The sequence below is a fragment of the Papaver somniferum genome, chromosome 5, assembly GCF_003573695.1.
Source record: "Papaver somniferum cultivar HN1 chromosome 5, ASM357369v1, whole genome shotgun sequence".
In the NCBI taxonomy this organism is placed as follows: Eukaryota; Viridiplantae; Streptophyta; class Magnoliopsida; order Ranunculales; family Papaveraceae; genus Papaver; species Papaver somniferum.
In genome coordinates, this window is record NC_039362.1 from 137966138 (window position 1) to 137978805 (window position 12668).

Genomic DNA, 12668 nt, shown 5'->3' on the forward strand with positions numbered 1-12668 from the left:
ACTGCTGAACTTCTCATCCCGAGAAATTCTGCTGGAGTTGACAAACTAGCTGCGTCCGCGAACCCGGTCCGCGAATCGGCGGAAAGTCTTTGCCGAGATTTTCTGCTGGAGTTTGTAAACTCTGCCCGGTTGCTTAAGTCCGCGAACCTAGTGTGCGAACTTAAGAAGGTTATATATCTTAAGATGATTTCTGAACTCTGCCCGGTTGCTTAAGACTAAGGAATGCAATTTGCAAACCGTGGCTATAAAGTTCATGAACCGACTCGAATAAATCAAATCATCTTTGCTTTAATTGTGTCTTGTGTAGTACATAAGATTTCCTTGCAATTGAACAACTCTCTAACTAGTTCATTTGAGTCATTTGAACTAGTTATGGTGAAGAAGAATATGCTTGGTTTGAAATGCTCATATGGATAACCTTTTGGTTAACTATTGTTGAACCAACAATGTACACGTTTGGGTACGGTTAACAACCTAGAAGCGGCATTTCATTTGTGTATAACAAGCTAAGTTTTCGATCTAACGGTTGAGAAATTTTAGATTGAATCTAAATCAGGTTTTCATCTAACGGTGGATATTGTTTGCTTTGTGACTAAGTAGAAACCATGACTTGAAATATTATATAAAGGAGACATCTAGTATTGTGCAAAATTAATCCCCACACTTCACTGTGATACTAGTTTGCGTGCTAGAGTCGTTTCTCCTTTAACCTTTAGTTTTCTTCTTCTAAAACCAGGTTAACGACTTAAAGACTTCATTGGGATTGTGAAGCCAGACCGATACTACTTTTATCATAGTTGTGTGATCTGATCTTGCATCTTCTATCGTACGAGTACAATCAGATTGATTGGGTTGAGATTAACATCTCCGATAGGCAATATATAAAAAGTAGTCACAAACATCTTCGTCTCATTATTTGTGATTACACAACATCTTGTTTCGCTACCATATGTTATAGTTTTGAAAGTGGTAGTAAAAGTTCGTTGCTCAGACTTGTAAAGATTTAAAAATAAAAATATATACAAAAAAAATATTAACAAATTGGTAGAGGTCCTGGGACTAATGATTCGGCCAATTTTCATAACATATGGCTCAATGATTTATTCTCGACAATAATCGCTCAAAACATAAATTATATGGACTCTTATTTTTCCAAAGTAGATTTTCAAAACATTGATTGTAAGTCCTAAGCATGATGTATCAAAACACCTAAGCCAAGCATACATCATCAAATTAAATAACAACCAATTAATTCAAATCATATTTCAATTTTAAATTAATGCAAAAGTCATAAAAAAGAATTAAATGACATTACCCCAAGTATGAAGTTTGGCCTCCTCCGTCGTCCCAGTGTTGGGTTTTAGCTCATCATAGTAAAAATGCTCTCAAAATAATTATTTATTGCTCAAAAAGTGGTTTACAAATAATGAAAAGGTGTAAAACAATTGAACAAATAAATTGCAACAGAAATAACTGTTGCAAAGGCGCTGTTCAGCTGTTACAAGAAGAACGATAAATGATAACTGCTGTTGTATGACGAACTACGACCCGCGGACGTGCGTCTTAGACACTGTTGAAGAACGACGGTCTTTGGCTGTCTGTTCTTCGTGTTCTTCATCTTCATCAATGGAAGCAGCAGCAGCAGAGAGAAATCATGGTTCTCGATTCTGCAGCGTTCCTTCTCTCCTCCCAACTCTCGATAACCTTCCATGCTAACCCAAGAGTTATATTTATACACCTTTGGACCAAGAATAACTTCTCATTAATCCAAAAAATCTTCCCATTACTCGGCAGTGAATGAAAATATTCCCAAGAAATTTTCTTTCCATGCACGCGTCTGCTGGCTTGTTTTAACCTCTCCAAATCTTCATAGGATGTATTCAAATCAAACAGTATAACTTCTTACCCATTTGGTCACGTAACTTCCATATAAACAAGAAAATGCCGAGAATAACTCAACTTCCCTGTTTTCGCATCCCACGATTATCCAACCCAACTAACTCGATTTTAACACCCATACCAGCTCTGTATAGGCCCTAGGAACAAACCCAATCAATTTGGGTCGTTGAGTCTCCTTTAATCCCGTCCAAACTGCCAACCCTAAATCTGCCAGTTGATAACATTTTTTTCCCGCCAATTTTGGTTTTTGAATTTAGGAAGAAGATGTCCTCGGAGTCAGACTAATCACATGAAAAGATTAAGAAGATGGAAAAAGAAAAATGTAGATGGTTGAAAAGTGAACGGTGTTTCCCATATCTGTCTGAAGGCCTCTACCAAGATGAACCTAACCTAAATGACTGAGATACCGGTCTGACTAATATTAACACACTGGCATATACAAGGGAACCAGTGGTCAATAACTTAAATCTAGATCAACAAACTGGCAAATACAAGGGAACCAGCAGTTGACTACACATAACAATAACCATTTTTTTTTTTAACTTAACGGAATGAATAGATCTTTTTGATCCAAGCGCATGCTTCTTGTCAGCAGATTACACGATAGTTCCCACGGGTCCTGCATTCCACGCTTGCTTAGGCGATGAAAACAGGGAGAACACACGCATATTGCTATCCAAGTGTTAATACTTATTCCGATTGGTCTAACTGGTCCGGTCTATTTTTTTTTTTTTTTGAAAAGGTAACTCAGTCACTCTATTTCAACCTATCAAAGGTAACAACTTGAATCGTGTGCCCCACCAAATCACTTGAAATAAAAGAAAACTAAAAATAGAAAGTGAAAAGGACTCGACGAGATATGGCGAAACTATCATGTTATTTCTAACACCTGAGCTCTGTGCTTTTATGAATAGACTCTATAGATGTTTCCATCTAGTCAGATTGGTTCCTCAGCTCCTAAAACAAAAATGTTTCCATCCACTTAGATTGGTTAGTGCTATCCTTAATAGGCGTCAATTTCTAGGCTCTGGAGTTTATTTATTGCAACTAAAAGATTTTCCCATACCCCCAAACTTAAATCTAACATTGTCCTCAATGTTCTAAAGATGAAACTAAAAGCATGAACAAGGAGAAACTGTTACCATTTGAAGCGAAAGATTTAAGGAAAGATATTACCGTGTTGCATGAGCATGGGATACCTCCCAAGAAGTGCTAAGTTTAAAGTCTTCATCCAGACTTAGAAAAGGATTGTTCAACTCGAACCATAAAGTAACAGTCGAAATAACTGTGGGTCTTCAAAACCAAAAACAGCTGACCATAGGAAACTGCAGTGAACCAAGAAAATGGACAAGAAAAGCATGCCCTTACCTAGTTTCCTGAAAACTATCGCTAATTGCGGTTCAGGTTCAGGTTCTATGAAAGGGTCTAAATAGAATATTTTCATTGGCTGCGTTTCTTCATAGGTTGGATCCAAATTATTAGGTCCTCGAGTCTGGAAAAACTCAAATAAGAACTTGGAATCACAAAGTAATAACCTAAATAATTGCGGATCCTCTAAGTAAATCAGATATGACTTACAAAATTGACCACAGTGAGAATAGTGGTCATTCTTAAGCAAATGTGTCGATTCTAATTTCCTAAGGCATTTAGGTTTAGTCTCACAACTTAATATTCGACACATTTGGAATATAAACCTTCCCACAGTTGGAAGAAAAATATTTGGTGGGAAAACAAAGTCAATCTGGGGATCATAGCCTGGGAAAACCACATCAACCAGAGGATGGGTTTCTAACGATTGAACTTCTTCCTGGATATCATTAGGTTCGGGAAAACGAGTATGAAGGTAATCTTGTAAAATTGTCGAGGCAGAGATATCAAGTCCTAAGTGAAGGGACTTTCTGAGAGTTAAAGGTAAGGCACTATGAAGGTGATAATCACCCCCAAACTTAGAGTTTTTAGTGTCTCTAGATAGACTAGTTACAATCTCCCTAATTTCTGGATCATTAGATTCTTGAAAATGGTCAATTGATTCTTCTAATTTATTATCAGGTAGTGGATCTTTACTCATCTCTACGGGTCTATCTTCTTCTTCCAAGACTATTGTTTCTAAGTCGCTAGACTCTAAAACAGTATTTTCGAAATGAACTCGTTCCTCTAAACCACTATCGGCTCCGTAATCAAAAGGAAAAACTACATCGTCTAAAACGGTGGTATCCCTAATCAAATCCTCGTCCTTTTGAATAGGTGAATAATCATAAAAATTATTTGGATTTGAACTAGAAATAATATAATCATTATAAAGCTCAATTGGATTAATAGATTCCTGATCACTATGCCTACATATTTCAGATTCTTCATTACTACTATCCTCATCATCATAATAGTACAAAGATGATTGAACCTTATCTAAATAGGTAGTGTTTTTTATTCTAACCTCGTCCTCTAGATTGGGAAAATATTCACTACTGATATCAAGGGTAGAATTGGAAACACTATTTTGGAAATTTAGATTATTTCGAGAAGCATTAGCTAACTGTTCATTTTCTGCCTCTAAACGTGCTTGAATTTCACTGAGCGTAACACTTATACGTTCACAAGTCTCATTGAATATCTTAGACCGTTGTGTACTCTCTTCTCTTGAACTAACTGCACGTTCATACTCCCTTCGAATTTGTTGGTAGGTTTCTTCTAGAGATTGAACAGGTTTAGAAATGTCATAATCAGGACTAGTTTTTAAGTAATTTTCCAAAAACGCATGACTAGTACTATAATATTCCTGATTTTCTTGCTCGTAAGACCAATTCGTGTGTGGACAGTAATTGGGCTCACTATGGTATTAACCATAACCTTGAAAAGGTTGGCGTTCCCAACTACTATTCCCACCATGGTCATAAAACTGATGATGTCCATATTCAAATTCAGGTCGATACTCATTGTATTGGCTTCTATCATACCAGTTCGACATTCTTAATTGCAAGGGAATTCTACACAACCACAAACAAGGCCGACTCGACTCCACCAAAACAAACCTAAAGATTTCTAGCAAACAAAAAGCATGATGTCTCCACTTAGATTGTTTCTAGACCAGCTTCTATCTTTCGAAAGGGAATTCGTTGCAATTTGAGCAAACCCCTCTGGAATCAATCTGAGTCAAAGTAAGTTGAATTGAGGCGAGGTAAGCTCAGTGGAGCTTTGATACCCAAGGCCTCACCGCTATCACAAGGCGGCGCAGTCACGCATTCAACTCATAGAAACCATCATGAACTTTGGAGTGTGCTTAAAGAGCAACCAATAATTTTCGAACGAGTTTCCTATTAAGCTCGTTACCCTATCGGTCTCGTTCTATTCCAAATTTTAAGCTTGGGTTCGCGTTAGTTTTCGTTTTCCTAAGGCGGGCAAGAAGGGAACGGTGATGAAATCCGAACCCTTATCTTGTTTAGGCCAGACCTTGCCCTTTACTAGGAAAATAAAGACAGTCTGGTTCGTCCTCAAACAATTATCACCTTAAGGCAGACAGTAACCCGCTTGCAGGAGATTCGCGGGTGTTTCGATTGGACTTACCTCCCGTACCAGACGGGCGATGAACCGTTGTCGTCGACTCGGGCCACGACTCCTATGCCGTGTGCGAACCCGAGGGGCCGAGACAATATAGTAATCGTCGTCCTTCCCTGCACAAAGTTTATATAATATATATATTTTTTTTTAATAATAATACCCTTCCGTAGGGTTAAAAAAAACAAAGTCCAATTGTTTAAAGTCCAAAGTCCAAAATAAATTAAAAAAAAATTACAGTTTTCCTCACACACTCTAAAAAAATTACAAATTAAAAATTAAATCCTAAAATTGTCCATTTTTTCTTCTCTTTTCGCTTTTCGCTTTAAGATTTTTCCTCTCCAAGTCCTTAGTTTTCACTTTGAACCTGCAAAATAAAGACAAAAATAAACGTAAAAAGGAACAAACAATTCTAAAAAAAATAATAAACCTAAAAAAAATAAATCAATCTATATACAAGTCCGCGTCGGCGGCGCCATTTTGTTATAGTTTTGAAAGTGGTAGTAAAAGTTCGTTGCTCGGACTTGTAAAGATTTAAAAATAAAAATATATACAAAAAAAATATTAACAAATTGGTAGAGGTTCTGGGACTAATGATTCGGCCAATTTTCATAACATAGGGCTCAATGATTTATTCTCGACAATAATCGCTCAAAACATAAATTATATGGACTCTTATTTTGCCAAAGTAGATTTTCAAAACATTGATTGTAAGTCCTAAGCATGATGTATCAAAACACCTAAGCCAAGCATACATCATCAAATTAAATAACAACCAATTAATTCAAATCATATTTCAATTTTAAATTAATGCAAAAGTTATAAAAAAGAATTAAATGAAATTACCCCAAGTATGAAGTTTGGCATCCTCCGTCGTCTCAGTGTTGGGTTTTAGCTCATCATAGTAAAAATGCTCTCAAAATAATTATTTATTGCTCAAAAAGTGGTTTACAAATGATGAAAAGGTGTAAAACAATTGAACAAAAAAATCGCAACAGAAATAACTGTTGCAAAGGCGCTGTTCAGCTGTTACAAGAAGAACGATAAATGATAACTGTTGTTGTATGACGAACTACGACCCGCGGACGTGCGTCTTAGACACTGTTGAAGAACGACGGTCTTTGGCTGTCTGTTCTTCGTGTTCTTCATCTTCATCAATGGCAGCAGCAACAACAGAGAGAAATCATGGTTCTCGATTCTGCAGCGTTCCTTCTCTCCTCCCAACTCTCGACAACCTTCTATGCTAACCCAAGAGTTATATTTATACACCTTTGGACCAAGAATAACTTCTCATTAATCCAAAAAATCTTCCCATTACTCGGCAATGAATGGAAATATTCCCAAGAAATTTTCTTTCCATGCACGCGTTTGCTGGCTTGTTTTAACCTCTCCAAATCTTCATAGGATGTATTCAAATCAAACAGTATAACTTCTTACCCATTTGGTCACGTAACTTCCATATAAACAAGAAAATGCCGAGAATAACTCAACTTCCCTGTTTTCGCATCCCACGATTATCCAACCCAACTAACTCGATTTTAACACCCATACCAGCTCTGTATAGGCCCTAGGAACAAACCCAATCAATTTGGGTCGTTGAGTCTCCTTTAATCCCGTCCAAACTGCCAACCCTAAATCTGCCAGTTGATAACATTTTTTTCCCGCCAATTTTGGTTTTTGAATTTAGGAAGAAGATGTCCTCCCCCTAACCAGAACTGGGGTGCGAATAGCAGCTGCCTTGGGGTGACCTGGGGGTGCCCCTTAGTAATTAGGTTACCCCTTATCCAAAAGCGAGAGTCCGAATAACACTTGTCCTCTGGGTGACAAAATCAACTTTTCGAGCCGAATTTTCCAAAAAATACCTACAAATACATAAAATAACAAAATTAGTACAAAATCGAGTGCCAACAATATATAGTATTGAGATCAAATTAGACACAAAAATGTGTCTATCACCATACGATTAAGATTGTTGTGAGGTGATTAATTTATCTAGGCTGTTCTTTGAGAATATAAGACCGGATTATCAATTGGTTCCTGTTCACCTTGATTATTATCAAAAGACGGAACAAAAACTTTAGGGTTTTTTCGTGGGAGACAGATTGATCCTTTGATAGACTTGTTTGTGTGAGACAGATTTGTTTATCGTCAAAGCCTGCGATTTTGGGTCGTAGCAACTCTTAGTTGTGGGTGAGATCAGCTAAGGAAATCAAGTGCGCGGTATCCTGCTGGGATTAGAGGCGTAGGGAGTATAACTGTACCTTGGATCAGTGAGAGACTGATTGGGGTTCAACTACAGTCCAGTCCGAAGTTATCTTGGAGTAGGCTAGTGTCTGTAGCGGCTTAATACAGTGTGTGTTCAATCTGGACTAGGTCCCGAGGTTTTTCTGCATTTGCGGTTTCCTCGTTAACAAAATTTCTGGTATCTGTGTTATTTCAGTTTCGACATTATATTTTTTTATCTTTATAATTGAAATAATACAGGTTGTGCGTTAGATCATCAATTAGAGTAACCCAACCTTTGATTGTTGATTGTCATTGATTGATCCTTGGATATTGGTCTTTGGTACCATCCAAGTTATTCCTTGTATTTGATCAGTACTCGCAGTTTCTGTTTGAGGAAATCAAATCAAGAGAGAGAGATATAAACTCGTTGATGTACTTTTAATTAATTGAGTCTTGTTGATTCTCTTAAAAGTATATTTGAGTTTGTCCATACAGATTGCTAAGCAAAATATTGGATGGTGTTGTTAGACCCCCGCTTTTTCACTTATGTTTGACACTTCATGGATTATTTTTGATGTTGAATGCTGATAACATTACCATGGTATGTATGACATGATCACCAACCATTTCAGTGGAAGTAGGTTTAGATTTTTATTAATAGAAAGTCTCGACAGACCAAGCAAGAAACAACAAAATAAAACTGCATGGTTCCCCTGCTAAACTCCCGAGGGATGGGCCCAATAAAGCCCACAAATTTTGAAAATTTGTGAGAGTCGATTTTTCTCATTGTTTTTTTTTTTTGCTCGGTCTGTATAGAATTGTTGTTTTATTAAAAGGGAAAAAGTCAAGGCTGGCAAAATCAACCCAGTATTAATACAAGCCCATAATTGGGCTCCTTCAAATACGAACTCTGATAGAAGACAGAGGGAAACTGGAGCTGAAAACCTAAACCGAGAACACAACTATGAAATAAAATCGAAAATTTGTCATCCCCAACTAGAAAATTTTATGACATTCTTATACTTCATGACATTTCTTAAATATTAAAAAACGAAAAAAAAAATACAATTTAAATGTCATGGACACAGTTAATCGGACTTGTATATGACTACCGATTTCTGTTTAACATGCACACCCAGTCATTTATAAATAGAAATCTGCAATGCCAATTTCTTGGATTTGGCCCTCCTTAGTAGTAGTAGATCTAGAAAATGGGATGAACCAATCAACCATTTTGAGAAATACACTTTCATATTCACGGCTGAAAAAGAGTGTAATCATGTACTCAAAAAGCAGCAGAACATTGAAGCGACGATATATTTAATTTCTTGCAAACCATTGACGGTATTGGCCATCTCAAATAAGACCCTCAGGAAAATTTTCTAGTTTGGTTGAAGGACAGATCCCCAAAAAAGGCATCACCATATGAATCTCACTGATCCATGTTAATACAGGACCAAACAAAATAATTTATTGTTAATTTAACAATCTAACTACCAATTATCAATCCAATCATCGCCCACTAGGCGGACTAGGAAAACAACGTATTAAGTATTAACTGTGTAGTTTAAACAATCCCTGATAGGTGGCGAGATGGGAAACGACGAGGTACATAATGAAAGTGACTACATCAACAAAGACAAATTGACGAATTAGATAAAACCTTCTGTAAGTAAGCTACAGTGAAGACTTCAAGTGAGCGAAGTGACCAAACACTATCAGTTGTCATCCATTAATGTAGTTTTCTTATAAAAGTGGTTGAAACAATATAAGAAGGGTTAAGCTTTTTAGGGTTCATACCCGAGTGGATGTAAGTTTTAAAACCGAAGCACATCAATCTTCTAAGTCTAGCTACTTTACTTCCACACACATAGATTTTGGACTCCTAACTGAAATATTGGTTTGATATTTATATTGTTAGCTTACGATTATTCTCTGAGCGTAGCTGTGGGATTTCGTACAACTACACATCTATTTGTCTTTGGTGTCCGAATCTAAACGCTTTCAATTGAATTGCAATTACTTAAATTTTAAATTGGAAAGTAGTTCGGAGGCATTAAATAAATTCTTGAAACAGAAAATTTTCTTATTAATAGAATTCTAACATTTTCTTTATAAAAAAAAGAAGAAAAAAAATCCTTCGACCACCTTATATTTGTCCGACAAAGAGCCATAAAATTTTTCAATCTGAACCATCAATATGTCTCGAACAGATTCTCATTACGTGTTAATGTAGTAGGTATAAGGTTCATCACCCACAAACACCCTATATGAATAATAATATTAAAAAATAGTGGGTTTTATATTGCTGTAGTTTTTGGAAAATCGGTTTTTTTAAGAGTATCTGCAATAAAAGGTGCAAGTTTTTTTTTTTTGACAAATAAGATTTTAAACCTCCATTTATACTAAATTCATCTCCAATCCTATAAAATAGGAGGGATGTCAAAATAAATACAAAGGTCTTCAATAAAGTCTTATCTAAACCTTCGGAATGACCTCCATGTCATATTTTTTTTCTTCTTATTTATGATCTTTTTTATTAATTATTTAAAATAATTAAACCGCTAAAATTTTCATATAAGATATTCTAAAGGTTAATTCTACTAACATCCACTTAATTATACAAGGCCAGATGGTTACACCAGTAAGTTTTTCAAAGTTTTTTGAGAAACAACCATCCCAAATTGATAGCTATGGTTCAAAGTTTTTTCAAAGATTTTAATATACATCCACACATGAATCACACAAACTTGACGCTAATACTTGACCTGCTAATCACTTATAAAGCCTCTTCTCAGAGTAATCTTCTTCTCAAGAACTTGCTCCACTCTTATGGAACTTCGGCGGTCCATGTAATTAGTACTTCTAAATCAGTAATCATTCATCACCCGAGATTGGATCCAATCAAGGTTAGTAATTTCTGGCAATTCTTTGATATTCCGACAACATCAAAACCTCCAATCTATCTAAGAGTCTATTTCAAGCAAGGAAGAGCATCTAATAACACTTTTGCACCACTCAAATATTAACTCGAAAAGCTAAAGGATGGATGAAAAAAGGCCTAACCCAATATGGAAGATTTATACTCATTAAAACTTCTCTAATACCCACCTTAAACCACCTTATATAAGCACAAAACCTACCCATCAATGTCCACAAAAAAATAGATCGTATCACCAGAAATTTCTTCCGGGGAAATATTCTTTAGTTAAAAAGCATTATCTTATTGGTTGGGACAAAGTAACAAAACCAATATCTGAAGGAGAACTAGGCATAAGCAAAAGCAGTAATCATAGCAAGGCTCTTCTCATGAGAAGAATTTGGAGTTTGCACGAATAACCTAACTCCATCTATGGAAGTCTTTTCACTGAAAAATATCTCGACAAGGAATTGATACCATACCATCTTCCTTCAGCGCCCAATGGAGGCACTTGGCATCAATCGTACCTACCATGCAACAACTGATATTCATCGTATTGGAAATGGGTTATCTACACCAATAAAAGAAAATTGGATTCTACATAAAGTTTTATCCAAACCTTCGGAATGACCTTTATGTCATATTTTTTCTTCTTTTTGATGATTTTTTCTTTCTATTAATTATTTAAAATAACATTAAACGGTTAAAATTTTATCACGTAAGATATTCTAAGGGTTAAATCCTATTAACATCCACTTAATTATACAAGGCCAGATGGTTACACTAGTAAGTTTTTCGAAGTTTTTTGGGAAACAACTTTCCCGAATTGATGCTATGGTTCAAAGTTTTTTTAAGGATCTTAATATACATCCACTCATGAATCACATATACTTGACGCTAATACTTGACCTGCTAATCACTTATAAAGCCTCTGCTTAGAGTAATCTTCTTCTCAAGAACTTGATTCACTCTTATGGAACTTCGACGGTCCAGGTAATTAGTACTTCCAAATCAGTAATCATTCATCACTCGATATTGGATCCGATCAAGGTTAGTAATCTACAACAATTCTTCGATATTCCGACAACATCAAAACCTCAAATCTATCTAAGAGTATAATTCAAACAAGGAAGAGTATCTAATCACACATTTGCACCTCTCAAATATTAGCTCGAAAAGATAAAAGATGGATGACAAAATGCCTAACCAAGCTGGAAGATTCATACTCATTAAAACCTCCGTAATACCCACCTTAAACCACCTTATGCAAGCACAAAACCTACCCGTCAATGTCCACAAACAAATAGATCGTATCACCAGAAATTTCTCCAGAGGACATATTCTTCACTTAAAAAGCTTTATCTTATTGGTTGGGACAAAGTAACAAAACCAATATCTGAAGGAGAACTAGGCATAAGAAAAAGTAGCAATCATAACAAGGCTATTATCATGAAAAGAATTTGGAGTTTGCACGAACAACCTAACTCCATCAGTGGAAGTCTTTTCAGTAAAAAATATCTCGATAAACAACCAATTCTACAAGGCATTGATACCATACCATCTTCCTTCAGCACCCAATGAAGACAATTGGCATCTATCGTACCTACCATGTAACAACTGATATTTCTTCGTATTGGAAATGGGTTATCAACACGAATAAAAGAAAGGATTCTATATTCACCAAACCTACCAAATTCTCGTGGGCCTTACCGAGTTCACCAAAAATGCGGTGGAAAGCAATCAATGAAGGTATACCAATCTTCTCTCTCATTCATCACACCCATTTGATCAAATCTGACATTTGTCCAAGATGCAATGTTGATCCCGAATCAGATACTCACGTACTAATTCACTGTCCAACGACAACTACATCATGTAACACTTTACTCACTCAACCCTCAACCACATACCAAATTCCAACAATACCCCCATATTTTCTTTAACGCCTTAGACAACCATATCCCAAATCCTACAACAATCATCACCAATATCTGTCATCTCCTCTTTTTGCTTTCTATTTTGGACCTTATGGTTAACTAGGAATGAACTAGTATACCTCCCAAAGCAAACA